The following is a 13670-nucleotide window of genomic DNA, read 5'->3' on the forward strand; positions in this document are numbered from 1 at the left end:
CTGGTTATCTCCCCTGTATGGGAGTTTGTCCATCTCTCTCTTGCCACACCTGCAGCAGGTGAGCATAGAGCCTCTTCTTTTCAGCGATGCTGTTATTTGCTGGGCCAGTTGTATGTCCGAGACAGGTCCTTGAGGTGCCCTTTGCAAGATGGCAAAGTAAACCTTTGCCCACAATCTCCAGATCAAGGGGGAGGACTCCGGTCAAGACCTGTAAAGCATGGGTGCTCACCGTGCTGCAGGCACGAGAAGTAAATAGTAGAATCGACCTTTGGGTTGAGTTGATGATATGTCGATTGACTGCGGTAGTAGCCTTGTGATACCATACGCCAGAGGCATATGTGATGATAGGTATGAATATGGCTTTGTAGAAGATATGTAGCGTACGCCGGCCAAGGCCCCAGTCCCTTCGAGCCACCCTAGCAACGAGGGCAGCATATTTCCTAATCTTGGTTCGGATGTTTTGTAGGTGGTCTTTGAAGGATAGGTTTTGGTCAAGGATGACCCCTAGATACTTGAGTTGTTTGGAGAATTTTATTGTTCTCTGGTTTATCTTAATTTGAGGAGGCCATCGTAGGTCCAAGTTCCCTTTCAGCAAGGCTGAGTTGGTTTTTTCTGGTGATATTCTCAGGTGATTCTGTTTTGCCCAGTTCTGCAGTAGCTCCAATGCCAGGTTTGCAGATTCTTCCAGTTTTGCCCTTGAGTTCGCCGAGACGGAGAGAATGAGGTCATCGGCAAATGCTTGAGCATCCACTTCTCCGAGGTCCGAGACGAGGAAGCTGTCCAAGACGATGTTCCATAGGAATGGTCCCAGGACCGAACCCTGCGGGCAGCCCCGGTGGATGCTTCTAGAGAGGGTCTGATAGGGCGCATTCACTACTATGAATCTGTTGGATAGGTAGTTCTGTAAGGTCTGATAGAGGTTACTGGGAAGTTTTGCAGCTCTGAGTCTGGCCAGGATGCTCGGCCACCAAAGTGTGTCGAATGCCCCAGCGAAGTCCACAGAGATCACCAAGACGTATTTTCTGTTGCAGTTCTCCACTTTCCCCAGGAGGTGCTGGTGGGCATCTATGGCAGAATGACCATGTCGAAAGCCGAACTGGCTGGGCGTTGCTAGTCCTGCAGTATTGTAGTAATGTTGGAGACGAGCATGTAATAGGCGCTCGAATAGCTTGCTGACCACGGAGAGCAAGGCTATAGGCCTGTAAGAGTCTGGGAGGATAGGCGACTTAGAAGGATTTTTTAGGATAAGTTTAACATTGGCAACCTTCCAAGATGTTGGAAAGGCTCCTGTCTGGAGGCATTTGTTGTAAAGATTTAGCATCAGGTCAGGGGCATGTTCTACTGTCTTTTTAACAATTTCTGGTTCTAGCAGGTCTGGCCCTGGGCATTTATTTCCTCTGATAGTTGATGCTGCTGCAGTTAGCTCGTCCCTGGTGAAAGGCATTTCCATTGCTTGGTTATTGTAGGTCGCATTATCTTGGCACATTTTCTTCTGATCATCAGTCTGTGATTCAGCCGGTGGTTGAAAGACCACGTCAAGAATATTGTTTATGGTGCTTTCCCATTTTGTAGTCATGGCACCTTGTGGAGTTCTAGTAGTAGCGACAACCTCCCCCCGACGGAACTTGTTTGTGGTGATCTTGTAGACCACCCCCCCAGGGATCGTTATTGCCAATAGTTGTGACCAATCGCTGCCAAGTCTCCTGTTTGCAATGACGTATCTGCGCGGTGTAGGCATTTCTCGCTTCTCTGTAATGCTGCCGTAAGACCTCCACTTCTGCAGCTGGCCAAGATCTTCGAGCCCTTTGAAAAGCCTTGCGTCGGATATGAGTTTCCTTTCTAAGGTGCTGCAAGTCCCGGTTCCACCATGGCACTGCACCCGGGGCTGGGTGTTTCCTAGGTATTGCAGCTTCACAGGCCTGAGTGATGAGGGCTGTTGTCTTTCGCTGCAGGAGTTCCGGGTTGCTAGTGGTCTGGAGTTTGGCATTATGTTCCTGTAAGGCAACTGAGATTTCAGTCTGGAAGGTGTCCCAATTTGCTTTCTGAACAGCGTACCTGTGCTGTATTTGTCTTGGTACTGGGTTCCTAGTTAGTGAGCGGTTAAGCTGGAAGGTTATGGCACGGTGGTCAGAGGTGGTCCAGGCATCTTGGACCGACCACCCAGTAATATTGCTGGCTATGTTTCTGGAGGCCATGGTGACATCTATAGTTGACTCCCACAACGTATTGCAGAAGGTCGGCAGGTTGTGTGGGAGGTTTAATACCGTTACTGGTGCGTTTGCCAGGAACTCCTCTAGTTTTTGACCGTTCCTTGTGCCCGGTCGAACAGGTGTGTGACTGTGCCACACCTGGGATCTGCAGTTGGCATCTGCGCCAATGATTATTCTCGAGTTTGGAAAGGTGTTGATTACCGTGTAAAGGTAATTTATAGCGAAGGTGATGTCCTCACCTGGGCGGCAGTACAGGGCCACAACATAAAGGGCTCCCATGGCGGTAACAATGTGAGCACATGCGGCCCAAGCAGTGCAGAGGTGGGTAATTCTGGTAGCTGTGATGTCCGGATTCCGGATGACAATGGCTGCCCAGGGAGTCTCATCCTCCGTCTGGATGATCTTGTATTTTAGGGGATACCTCCGGACCATTTTCATGTGGGCATATGGTTCTTGCAAAATTAAGACATCAATGTTCTCCTCTTCAGCTTTGAGTCGTAACTGATCGGCCACTGCCCTGGCCCTTTGTGCGTTTATTTGTATGAACTTAACCTCAGTGGTGTTGTACTCCTTAAGGCGTGTCCCCATAATCGAGTCTTTCCTGGTATAAACTCTTAGCCTTAAGGTACACTGGGCATTTGCTGTCTCTTATGGAGTGCGCAGAGTTAATTTTTAGGCTTTTACAATTTCTACAAACTGGTTGTGTGCTTTTATTTGGGCAGTTGTTATAATAATGGCCTTTTTCAGAACAGTGACCACAGGTTGGTGCCGTATGTTTGCAAGTATGTGTAGTGTGGCCATATTTGCAACAACGGAAGCATTTGAGCACACCCACGTGCTCGCGAAAGCGGTGGCTGCTCCAGTTTACCAAGATCCGTGTCTGTCCTTTCAGGGCCTGCCAGGCGACAGGGATAAGTTCCACAATCCAGTTGGTGGATCTAGCATCTTTAGATTTGTAGGAGTAATTTGGGGTGAGCAGGTTTTGGGCGTCAGAGTTAGGTAGGGAGTTGGAGAAATTTCTCTGGTAGATCTCGTCTGCCAACTGGTTTGGTGTCAGGTCATTTTCTAAGTCATATATTGTTATGGACGGTCCTTTTCGCTTGGGCAAGGTCGCGGTAAGGTCGCGGTCCTAGTTCTGGGATTTTTGGGTTATTGATGATGTTTTCTGCTGCTTCTTTTGTTTCCGTCTCTATTAGTATGCCGGTGTTTCTGGTCTTCCTAACTGCTTTTATCCTCGTTGTCTTCAGGTCATTTCTTAGATTGGTGATTACTTGTGTCTTGAGCTCTTCGCTGGATTGCGTTTCGTCCAGTGTCGCAGGGCGTAGAACGACCAGATTTGGTTACTTTAGGAGTGTTTTCCGTTTGGCAGGTTGTGCACTAGAGTCTGCACTCGGCGTCTGGTAAGGTGTGGTCCTCAGCGCTTGTGCGTAGGAAGGGGCATGCTGTGGCATTTGATTTGCCCTTCCCTCCAAGTAGGCCTCCAACTTGGCAGTTGCTTTGTCATATTCCGATTGTGTAGAGATGAGGATAGTCTCCAATTTGCTCCATAAGGAGACGATTTCGGCACGGAGATTTATTGTAACCCTGTTCGCTTGCTCTTTGAACAAACTCTCTAATGCCGTCCTAAGGGTGAGCATCCGTTGCAGGACGGGGCCCACTCGCAGTGCGGGGTCCAGAGCATGCTCCTCCTCCACGCAGTCGCACTGCTGGCTCCTTTGTTCAGTTTGTTCCTTGGATTCAGATTGAGATCTAGTTTCTCTCACAGGTTTTGGGATTTCTACCTTCTTGTTGTGCTTTTTTGGGACTGGAGCAAGCTTTTGCTTTCCACATCGCCTGTTATGTCTACAGTCTGAACAGTTCCAGAGACGTTTTTCATGCTTACTTCTGAGTGGTTTGAGCCAGGGCAATACCTGGAAGTCTTTCTCATGTTCCCAGAACCAGTCTAGAACAATCTGGGGGGTGTGGCCTGGGACATTATCCTGCTGAAAGATGCAGCCGCCAGAAGGGAAGACCATCGCCATGAAAGGGTGTACCTGGTCAGCAATGATGTTTAGGTAGGTGGTAGAAGTCAGAGTGTCTGGCACATGGATTACTGGAACCAATGTATCCCAACATTGCCCAAAGCATGGCATACCACCGCTGGCTTGTTTTCGTCCCATGGTGCATCCGGACGGCATCACTTCCCCAGGTAAACAATGCACACATACCCAGCCGTCCACGTGGTGCAATAGGAAACGTGATTCATCGGACCACATGACTGTCTTCCAGTCACTCAAGGTCTAGTTTTGATGCTCTCATACCCATTGTAGGCACTGTAGCCAGTGGACCGTTGTTAACACTGGCACTCAGAGTGGCCTGTGGCTGTGCAGCCCCATTTTCTGCAGGGTTCGATGTACTGTGTGTTTTGACATGACTCCCGTCACCAGCATGCCAATTATCAGCGAGTTGCTCCAGAATCGCCCTTCTGTTGCCACTTACTGTCCGGGGAGAGCCTTTGCTCACCTCAAGCATCGGTGAGCCGTGGTCATCCAACACTTCGCTGGCACCGCATGGGATTTCCCTCCTCGGACCACTTTCGGTAGGTACTAACCACGGCTGACCATGAGCATCCCACCAACCGACCATTTCAGATATGCTCTGACCCAGTCGTCTGGCCATTACAATTTGGCCTTTGTGAAACTTGCTTGAATCCGCTGCCTTTCCCATCTGAAGAACAAGAGTAACACTGATTAACGGAGCTCAGTATCAGGTGTCTTTTATACCATGTCCTGACCCGCGCATGTGCCGTTGTTCACCTGCAGTTGCTTCGATTTGCATAACAACTCGCCGGTCATAATTTTTGGCTAATCGGGGTAAGTAAAGAACTCTTTACTGGTTTTCTTTGCATCCTTTGCCAAAGCTTTCTCATTATTTGCCTTTGCCTGCCTAACCTCCTTTGTGACTTGGTTACAGACCAGCTTATATCTATCATGGGCTTCCTTGTCACCTGTTAATTTATTCGCCAATGAGCCAAAACATAACCAACGAATCGTTAATCAAATCGAAGCAACTGCAGGTGAACTGCCAAGCACCCTTGGAGCCTACCAAATCAAGATCAACGTATTTGCAGACGACATAAAAATCTATAAAGTAATTCGCAGTACCAATGACTGCATCATCCTAAACGAAGCTCTTCAACGAGTTATTCAGTGGCTGAAGGAGAACAAAATGGCAGTCAATGAAAACAAGTGTGAGCTGATGAGCTTTGCTAATGCACACAAGAAAAACAAACTTAATTTTTCTTATTGTATCAACAACAAGGCAATCAAAAAAGTTAGTACAGCCAAAAATTTAGGTATCTTTATTAAAGAATCATTTTCCTTTGATGTCCATGTCTCTAACATTGTAAAGGCAGCTAGCAAAAAACTAGGTTTCCTGAAAAGAATTAACCGAGACTTCAATCAGTTGGCACTTTTCATCTTTCTTTACAAAATCTATGTTAGGCCAGCCCTAGAATTTGCCTCACAGGTCTGGTCCCCACATGTTGCGTACCAAAAATTAGAAATTGAAAATATTCAAAAGAGAGCAATCCAGTACGTTTGCTTTAAAAGTGGCCTTGAATACTATGAGAAATCCTACCAAGAGTGGTGTGTATTCTTTGGACTCGAAACGCTGGAAAAAAGAAGAGATAAAGCCGATTTACTCCTACTTAACCAACTAATAAATGGTACCCTGAATTGCCCTCATCTCGTCTCACAAATAAATTTCAACGCTCCGACAAGAGCGCTAAGAAACCATCCACTACTGAAACCATCCTATGCGAGAACAAATTATGGATACTACAACTTCTACAACAGGACTGCAAGATCAATGAACAAAGCAAATATTGAGATATTTGGTACCCCCGGACACTTCAAGAGGCAACTGAAATTGCTAACCTCATCCGGTACCTGACTTAAAATAGACTCTTCTTTTAAGTTCTAAGACTCTGATTGTGTGTGAAGAAATACCAGTGCTCTGCCTGTTCACTTAAATAGGACGGATGAGTCCTTTTATTTATTTAGTTTATTTTATCTGTACATATACTTTTTTCTTTACTTTGGGAAATGTATACTCCAAGCTTTTTGAAGCTATGTAATAATTCTTTGTAGCTGCACCCTCAGGCACGTTGTTTGCTGTTTTGTAGCTGTTAATAATAACAATAACAATAATAATAACTATGGCGCGTGCACGGGTCGGGACATGGTGAAAAACACCTGATACTGAGCTCCATTAATCAGTGTTACTCTTGTTCTTCAGATGGGAAAGGCAGCGGACTTAAGCGAGTTTGACAATGGCCAAATTGTGATGGCCAGATCACTGGGTCAGAGCACATCTAAAAGAGCATGGCTGGTGGGGTGCTCAAGGTCAGCCTTGGTTAGTTCCTACCGAAAAGTGGTCCAAGATAGGGAAACCTAAGAAGTGCCAGTGAGGTGTTGGATGACCACGGCTCATCGATGCTCAAGGTGGGCAAAGGCTCTCCCGGATGGCATGTGGCAACAGAAGGGCGACTGTGGCACAACTCGCCAGTAATTGGAATGTTGGTGATGGGAGTAATGTGACACAACACAGTTCATCGAACCCTGCTGAAAATGTGGCTGTGTAGCTGCAGGCCGCTCCGAGTGCCCATGCTAACCACGGTTCACCGGCGACAACACCTACGATGGGCACACGAGCATCGAAACTGGACCTTGAGTAATTGTAAGAATATCGTCTGGTTTGATAAATTACATTTGCACCATGTGGACGGCCAGATATGTGTCCATCGTTTAGATGGGGAAGTGATGCCGCCTGAATGCACTGTGGAACAAAAACAAGCTGGTTGCAGTGGTGTCATGCTTTGGACGATGTTCCGCAGGGATACCCTGGGCGCAGTCATCAATGTGCCAGGCACTCTGACATCTACCACGTACCTAAACATCATGCCCTTGGACTACTTTTATGTTGTATACAGAACCTTTTGTTACTTTCTGAGAAAGGATTGTCAAATTGTGGGTATAACTTCTAATATTAACATTGAACGTAAAAGGGCTAAAAAGTTGGTAATGGATGAATTAGTGAGTGTTTGGCAGGAAAGATGGAATAACAGTGACACCGGAATAATTACTCGATTATTTATACCCGATGTTAAATTTGTTAGTGGTAAAAAAACAACAGGATGGTTTTTCCCTGGGATGGAAACCTCATATTTTTTACAGGCCAGGGCTCATGTAACTCTAAGTTACTTTGTTTTGATTTAGTATTTGATCTTTTATGTTACTGTTCTAGTGAGGAAAGAAGGAATCACATTTTATATGATCGTGTTATTTATGAAGAATTTAGGAACAAATTAAGGACTGCCATTCAAGGTTTACAACCTGGTAATGAGCAATTGTATTTATCTTCTAGATCTAAATTTAATGCTATGCAGGAATTTGCTAAGACTGTTTTCTAAGCGTAGACAAATGTCTATGGTTTTAATGAATACATAGACACATTGTACAATTTTTTTTTGCAGGTACTCTTTTAGGATTTTTTTTTTTTTATTTTTTTAGGATTCTTTTTTTCCCCCCTCTGAGTATGGGATGATTTTATTTATTATTTTTTTATTATTATATATATATTTTTTATTATTTTTCCCCCAGGTGTGGGTGGCTTGGGAGTAGGGGGAGTCGGCACCCACCGGTATTGCACTGCATCTGATGGCTGCGGTGTTTTGTGCTCAATGCACTGACAGTGAAGTAGGCCCAGGATGAGCACCAGGAAGCAGACTCCCTGGAAATTGCCTGTTTTTTTTTTTTTTTTTTTTACATTTATACTGCACACACATTTTTCACTCACTTGCACTGCAGGCCCATTCGTAGAGGTTCTATTTGTATACGGAGGATACTAGTGGAGATGGATACTAGTCCAGGTGCCACCTTAGACATATACATACCTAAACATCATTGCTGACCAGGTACACCCCTTTCATGGCAACGGTCTTCCCCTTTCGCTGTGCTGTCTTTCACCAAGATAATGCGACATCGCCCGGATTGTTCGAGACTAGTTTGCAGAACATGAGGAAGACTTCCAGGTATTGCCCTGGCCTCCAAATGCTCCAGACATCAATCCCATCGAGCATCTGTGGTTTGTGTTGGAACAGCTACTCCGATCTGCGGTGTTTCAACCACGCACCTTACAGGAGTTAAAGGATCTGCTGGTTAAGAGTTGGTGTCAGATACCACAAGACTCATTTAGAAATCTTTTAGTGTCCATGCCTCACCAGGTACGAGCTGTTTTGGCTGCACGTGGAGGACCAACATCGTAATAATAGGTGGTCATAATGTTTTGGCTCATCGATGTGTGTATCCCATGCATTTTTCTTTTCTGCTACATGTCTCACTAGTTCGTCTGATATCCATTTAGACCTAAACGTTGAACAATAATTTTTCAATTAGTTGGAATGAAAGGCTTAGTTCTTCAAACAGGCCTCTGAGGTTGGATATGTTCATATTGTAGTTTTAAATGTTTTTTTTTTAAATGTTTTTCACCAACCTTATGTAGAAATAAAACACAAAGAAAACAAAAAACAAAAACTGGAGTTATCAAGATTCCAGTTTTTTTTTCTTTGTGTTTTATTTCTACATAAGGTTGGTGAAAAACATTTAAAACTACAATATGAAAGGCTTAGTACTTCCGAGATTAATCCTTTGAATGCTTCCCATTTTGAATTTGCTGTTTGTAACATCATCAGTTGGTCCCACTGTACAGAAATTAAAGACTGCCTCAGACCACCGTAGTCACCTTTACGAAAACAAAAACCCTTCCCTTTACCCCTGATGGTAGTTGCATCTTTAAGTAAATCCCACATTAGTACATAAAAGCAATTACTGAACACATGTTCACTATTACGTTCATGCTGGTAGCAGATAGATGAATGAAATAAAGTAAATGGTCTCTGGCACTGAGGTTATTGACTTACAATCGGCAGTCCTCATTGGATACCACATTTTCAATCAATGTGTTTATGTCATTCCAATTTCCCACACTATGTGGAAAATGCCTGAGTTCGAAACTATCAATAAGAAGGAAGATCATTTTCATAAATGATCTTCCTTCTTTCGTCTGCACCTCCAATGTTCAAGTTGCTCTCTATGCAGATGATCTTAAGATCTACTCAGCAGTGAAGGAGATTACCGACTCTCAAAAGCGTTAATGTGCCCTCAATAAATTCTCTCTGTGGCTATCTCTGAATGGCTTGTCTGCTAACCCCTCGAAGTGCAAAATAATCTCTTTCTCATCTTGCAGATCTCCACAACTAATAAATACGGAGTACAGTATTAACTCTGTGATCAAGTTAATGATGGGGATTCTCTTCTCCAGCAGTGCTAAATGGGATGCCGATGTCCTTAAAATTACCAGCAGAGCATTCAAAACACTGGGATTTATCAAACGGAACACCTACAAGTCCAAAAACTATTGTTCTGCCAATCATTGAATTCAGCTCACCCCTCTGGAATCCTCACACAAAGATTTTCATTAACAAAATTGAAGCAGTCCAAAAACTTTTTGTCCGTTACCTCACGTTCCGAAATCCACTATTTTAACACTCAGTGTACTATGAATTGCGGTGTAATTACTTTCATCTGAGGGCTCTGTGCGCTAGAAGAGCTACTGCTGACATCACGGCGCATTATAGCCTTATGGGATGCTAATGCGCCATAAAATCATAAAACAAACAAGCTGACATCACACTTCTAGCCAAAGTAATGACTAGAACTTATGAAGCATCTTATATCCTTAGTAAAATCAACTTCAATTCTCCTTGTAGACAAGTTAGGAACCTTACACTGTTTCGCCTTGACTCTGCCACCACTGACTTTATGAAGTTCAGTCCACTGAACAGAATCAGCAAATCGGCAAATGACTCTCTCATTGTGACAACTCCAAATCACTGATGAACTCCATCCACAAGGTTGCCTTTTCTCTTGAACTGCAAAGTGACTAGCTCCCATCTAATTATTGTAGTTTATTATTATTTGTTTTACTATTTTCTATTCTCCAGTTAATTAATTTATTGTTTGTTTTACTGGTAACTTAACTTAATGAAATCCTCCTTTGTATGTATGATTTTAATGTTTGAAACTACACTGTGCTGCCACTTTATTAGGTACACCTACCTAGTAGCATGTTGAACCTCCTTTAGTCTTCAAAACAGCCTGAATTCGTCTAGGCATGGACTGAACAAGTTGCTGAAAACGTTGTAGGAATGGAGTACAATGCAAATATGAGTGTGTCACGCAGTTTCTTGAGATTCGATGGAGGTGTAGGCCGGCAGTCAACAGCCCTTTCCAGCTCATCCCAAAGATGTTCAATAGGATCGAGATCTGAAGACTGAGCGGGCCACTGCAGCAAAGAAAATTCATTGTCATGTTCCGGAACCATTCCATAGCGATTCGGTTTTGTGCACCGGCGCATTATCCTGCTGGAAGTAACCATCTGACTGAGGATAAACTGTCAACATGAACGGATGCACTTGGTCAGCAACGATGTTTAGGTACGATGTGGCATTCAGACGTGAATCTATGAGTATCAATGGACTCAGCATGTGCCAAGAAAACATTCCCCACACCATACACTGCTCCCACCACCTTGCATAGTAGTCATCAGACATGACGGGTCCATAGATTCATGTTGTTTTCGCCAAATTCTGAGCCTTCCATCAACATGATGCACCAGGAACTTCGACTCGTCAGACCAAGCAAGTAACTGTTTTCCAATCCTCGATTGTCCAGTGTTGGTGTTGCTGCCCACAGGAGGTGTGCTCTCTTGTTCTTCATTGATATCAAATGTACGCAATGTGGCCGTCAGCTGTTGTAGCCCATTCACGACAAAGTGCGACTAGTGGTCCGTTGCGATATTTTGTTCTGCGCACCAAGGTTGTATTCTGACGCGATGTGCGACATTGTGGCCCGTCTTGTTTGCTTGCATAATTCTAGCAATCCTCATCTGACCTCTCTCATCAACAAGCGATTTTCTTCCACAGGTGTGCCGTTGAAATGATGTTTTCTGTTTGTTGCACCATTCTCGATACACCCTTGAAACTGTGATGCGTGAAAAATTCAGGAGAAATGCCGTTTCAGAGATGGTTTGTCCAGTACGTCTTGCACCTACTACCGTTAGAAGTCCGTTAGATCACTCCTTTTCCTCATTCTTGCTACGGTTTGTACGCTTAACTGATAATAGAAAGGTTTCTGCTGCATTTATATCCACAACTATTGTCCTGTGACTTGCAGCGTTGTGGGACAAACCATTTGTGTGCACAGTAGGGGGTGTACCTAATAAAGTGACAGCATAGTGTATATCAATGTTTATCTTACTGTTTGGTTTCTTATTATTGTTTACAACTCTGTTCGTTGTTCTGCTCTCAGATACACTGTTAAAGGTTACCTGTTGTGTATCTTGTCATTAATAAAAACAAAATAACATGAGAAAATTTATGAGCTTTTTTTTAATGTGGCCGAGTTAGTTGGTCTCGGGGAGAGTTGTGTGTTTTTATCTCCAGAAACTCGGGTTTTTCATCCATCAAACAAAGAATACACGCAGTTATAGGCAAATGGCGTCTCGTAACCTTAGTTGCTTTGGCGCTTAATATTCACTTAACTGCGTTATTGCAGCAATGATCAACAATGAGCTGAAGTCATCAGAAATGAAAGGCGCTACTGCAGAAGAGAAATGTGCTAGTAGATGGAAATTAACGGAAAGAGGCCAGATGGGACTCGGAATACTGGTATATAGATCCCGATATCAATCCTTATCAAATACTGCCAACCAAGAAATCGGGGAGGCAACAGGAACTGGTATCAGTACAAGAACTAAACTTAGAAATTACATGGCATCAGATATTATCTAATAGCTGCATCACCATGCATTGCATCGACTTGGGTGATACATAGCCCATCCTAACTGATCCCTAGAACTTGTGAAAACTGTATGTGGAGTGACGATCACAGTATTCAGTATTCCCATCTATGACCACGTTTGGGTTTTGTGGCTGCTCAAAGGTTATTTACCAGAGTATGTTTTTCAGCTGTGAGGTTTAGCAGAATCACTATCTCTGTTTGATGTTGTTTCTCTTGGACGGTTGTTTTTGAAAAAATGGTAATGAGATACATTAACATGCTAGACAGTTCTGCTTTTCCTACACCGTGGTAGCAGTATGAGTTCCGTTTTCTGTTTCAGCATGACAATGCACCATGCCAGAAATCTTTGCTTAGAGAGGGCGGTGCGGGTGTTTGCTGATTAATTATGCCCATTTGGAACTTGTTTGACCTTTTGGAAAACATAGAAATCAGATTTAATTTTTTATTTGGGCAGTCTGGTTTTACTAACAATGAAACATTATTTTATACTATTTATTGTTATTATTATATTTTTACAACATTGATGAACCTCATCAAGTAGCCAAGAATTTTCATAACAGTTGTCCACGAATGTCTCACTCAAAACATTTTGACATTACGGCATTGACAACTGCTTGCCATGCAGCTTGGTCACCTTGGTGATAATAAACCACTTCGAGAATACTAATTAACTTAATCGAATCAAGACCAATCGCAAGAATGCCACTGAACTGCTTTCGCAGCGACAATTTGTGGCCGACCCAGATAAATAAAAGAGTAGCTTCACCTTGGGTAGGGAAGGAAAAAATAAAAATGTTTCTTGACAGCAAACTGGTGCTTTCATTCAAAGCATAACTAAGAATTCGGAGAGGAAAGGAGGAAAAACTGGACAAGAACTGCTTCATAAAATTCACCGAAATCAGGTAGGAAAATAAGGAGTAAGTTATTTTAACTTTTGTGACATTTAGTTGTATATTGAGTTATCTTATTAACTTAATATATTTGAAACTAACCCCTTAAGATTACTACAATTAATAATTAATCGTAGTAATCTTATAAATTTATTGTTACTACTGTATAATTACATTATAAAATTTATCCTTCAATTTATTCAAATTATCACATGGGTGGGTAAGAGAGGGTGTTGTGTGGTTAAGCGCCAAAGCAACTAAGGTGTGAGATGCTATGAGGCATCGGTATATTTTGTCCTTAAATTCGTGTGAATGTAAAACCCAAATTTCCAGGAGGATGAAAAAAACGAAACAAAAAATATAACCTTCATAAATACCGACTAATTGGGTCACACTGTGATAAAGCTTATAAAAATTTTTGGCATCATTGACGGGATTCGAACTCAGCACTTTTCCACAAGGCAAGGGAGGATAGTGATCATAACCACTGTGCTACCCACGAGGAGCGATCATCAGATGATTGTATCAACTGGCTGAAAGAAATTTTTAGCACATTTATCCTGCAGCCATCCTTTTCAATTTATGTCCACCTGCATTTGCGTGCCTTCCTAGAAAAAGTAAAGATGCCATCAACTTTTAGTTTACTCAATCCGTTTAAAACTTACTTC

The 13670-nt window shown here is 43.2% G+C and overlaps 1 protein-coding gene across 1 annotated transcript in view; it reads left to right on the forward strand.

Moving 5' to 3' along the window:
• The first annotated feature begins 12901 nt into the window (after nucleotides 1–12901).
• Nucleotides 12902–13670, forward strand: part of LOC150079976 (FMRFamide-activated amiloride-sensitive sodium channel-like) — a 50398-nt gene continuing 49629 nt past the window's right edge. The window contains exon 1 of the mRNA XM_090382675.1: nucleotides 12902–13014. The gene's annotated coding sequence lies outside the window, so the exon portion shown is untranslated. The remainder of the gene's footprint in view (nucleotides 13015–13670) is intronic.

This window comes from Mastigoproctus giganteus, chromosome 10, assembly GCF_048544385.1.
Source record: "Mastigoproctus giganteus isolate SK-2022 chromosome 10, ASM4854438v1, whole genome shotgun sequence".
Lineage (NCBI taxonomy): Eukaryota > Metazoa > Arthropoda > Arachnida > Uropygi > Thelyphonidae > Mastigoproctus > Mastigoproctus giganteus.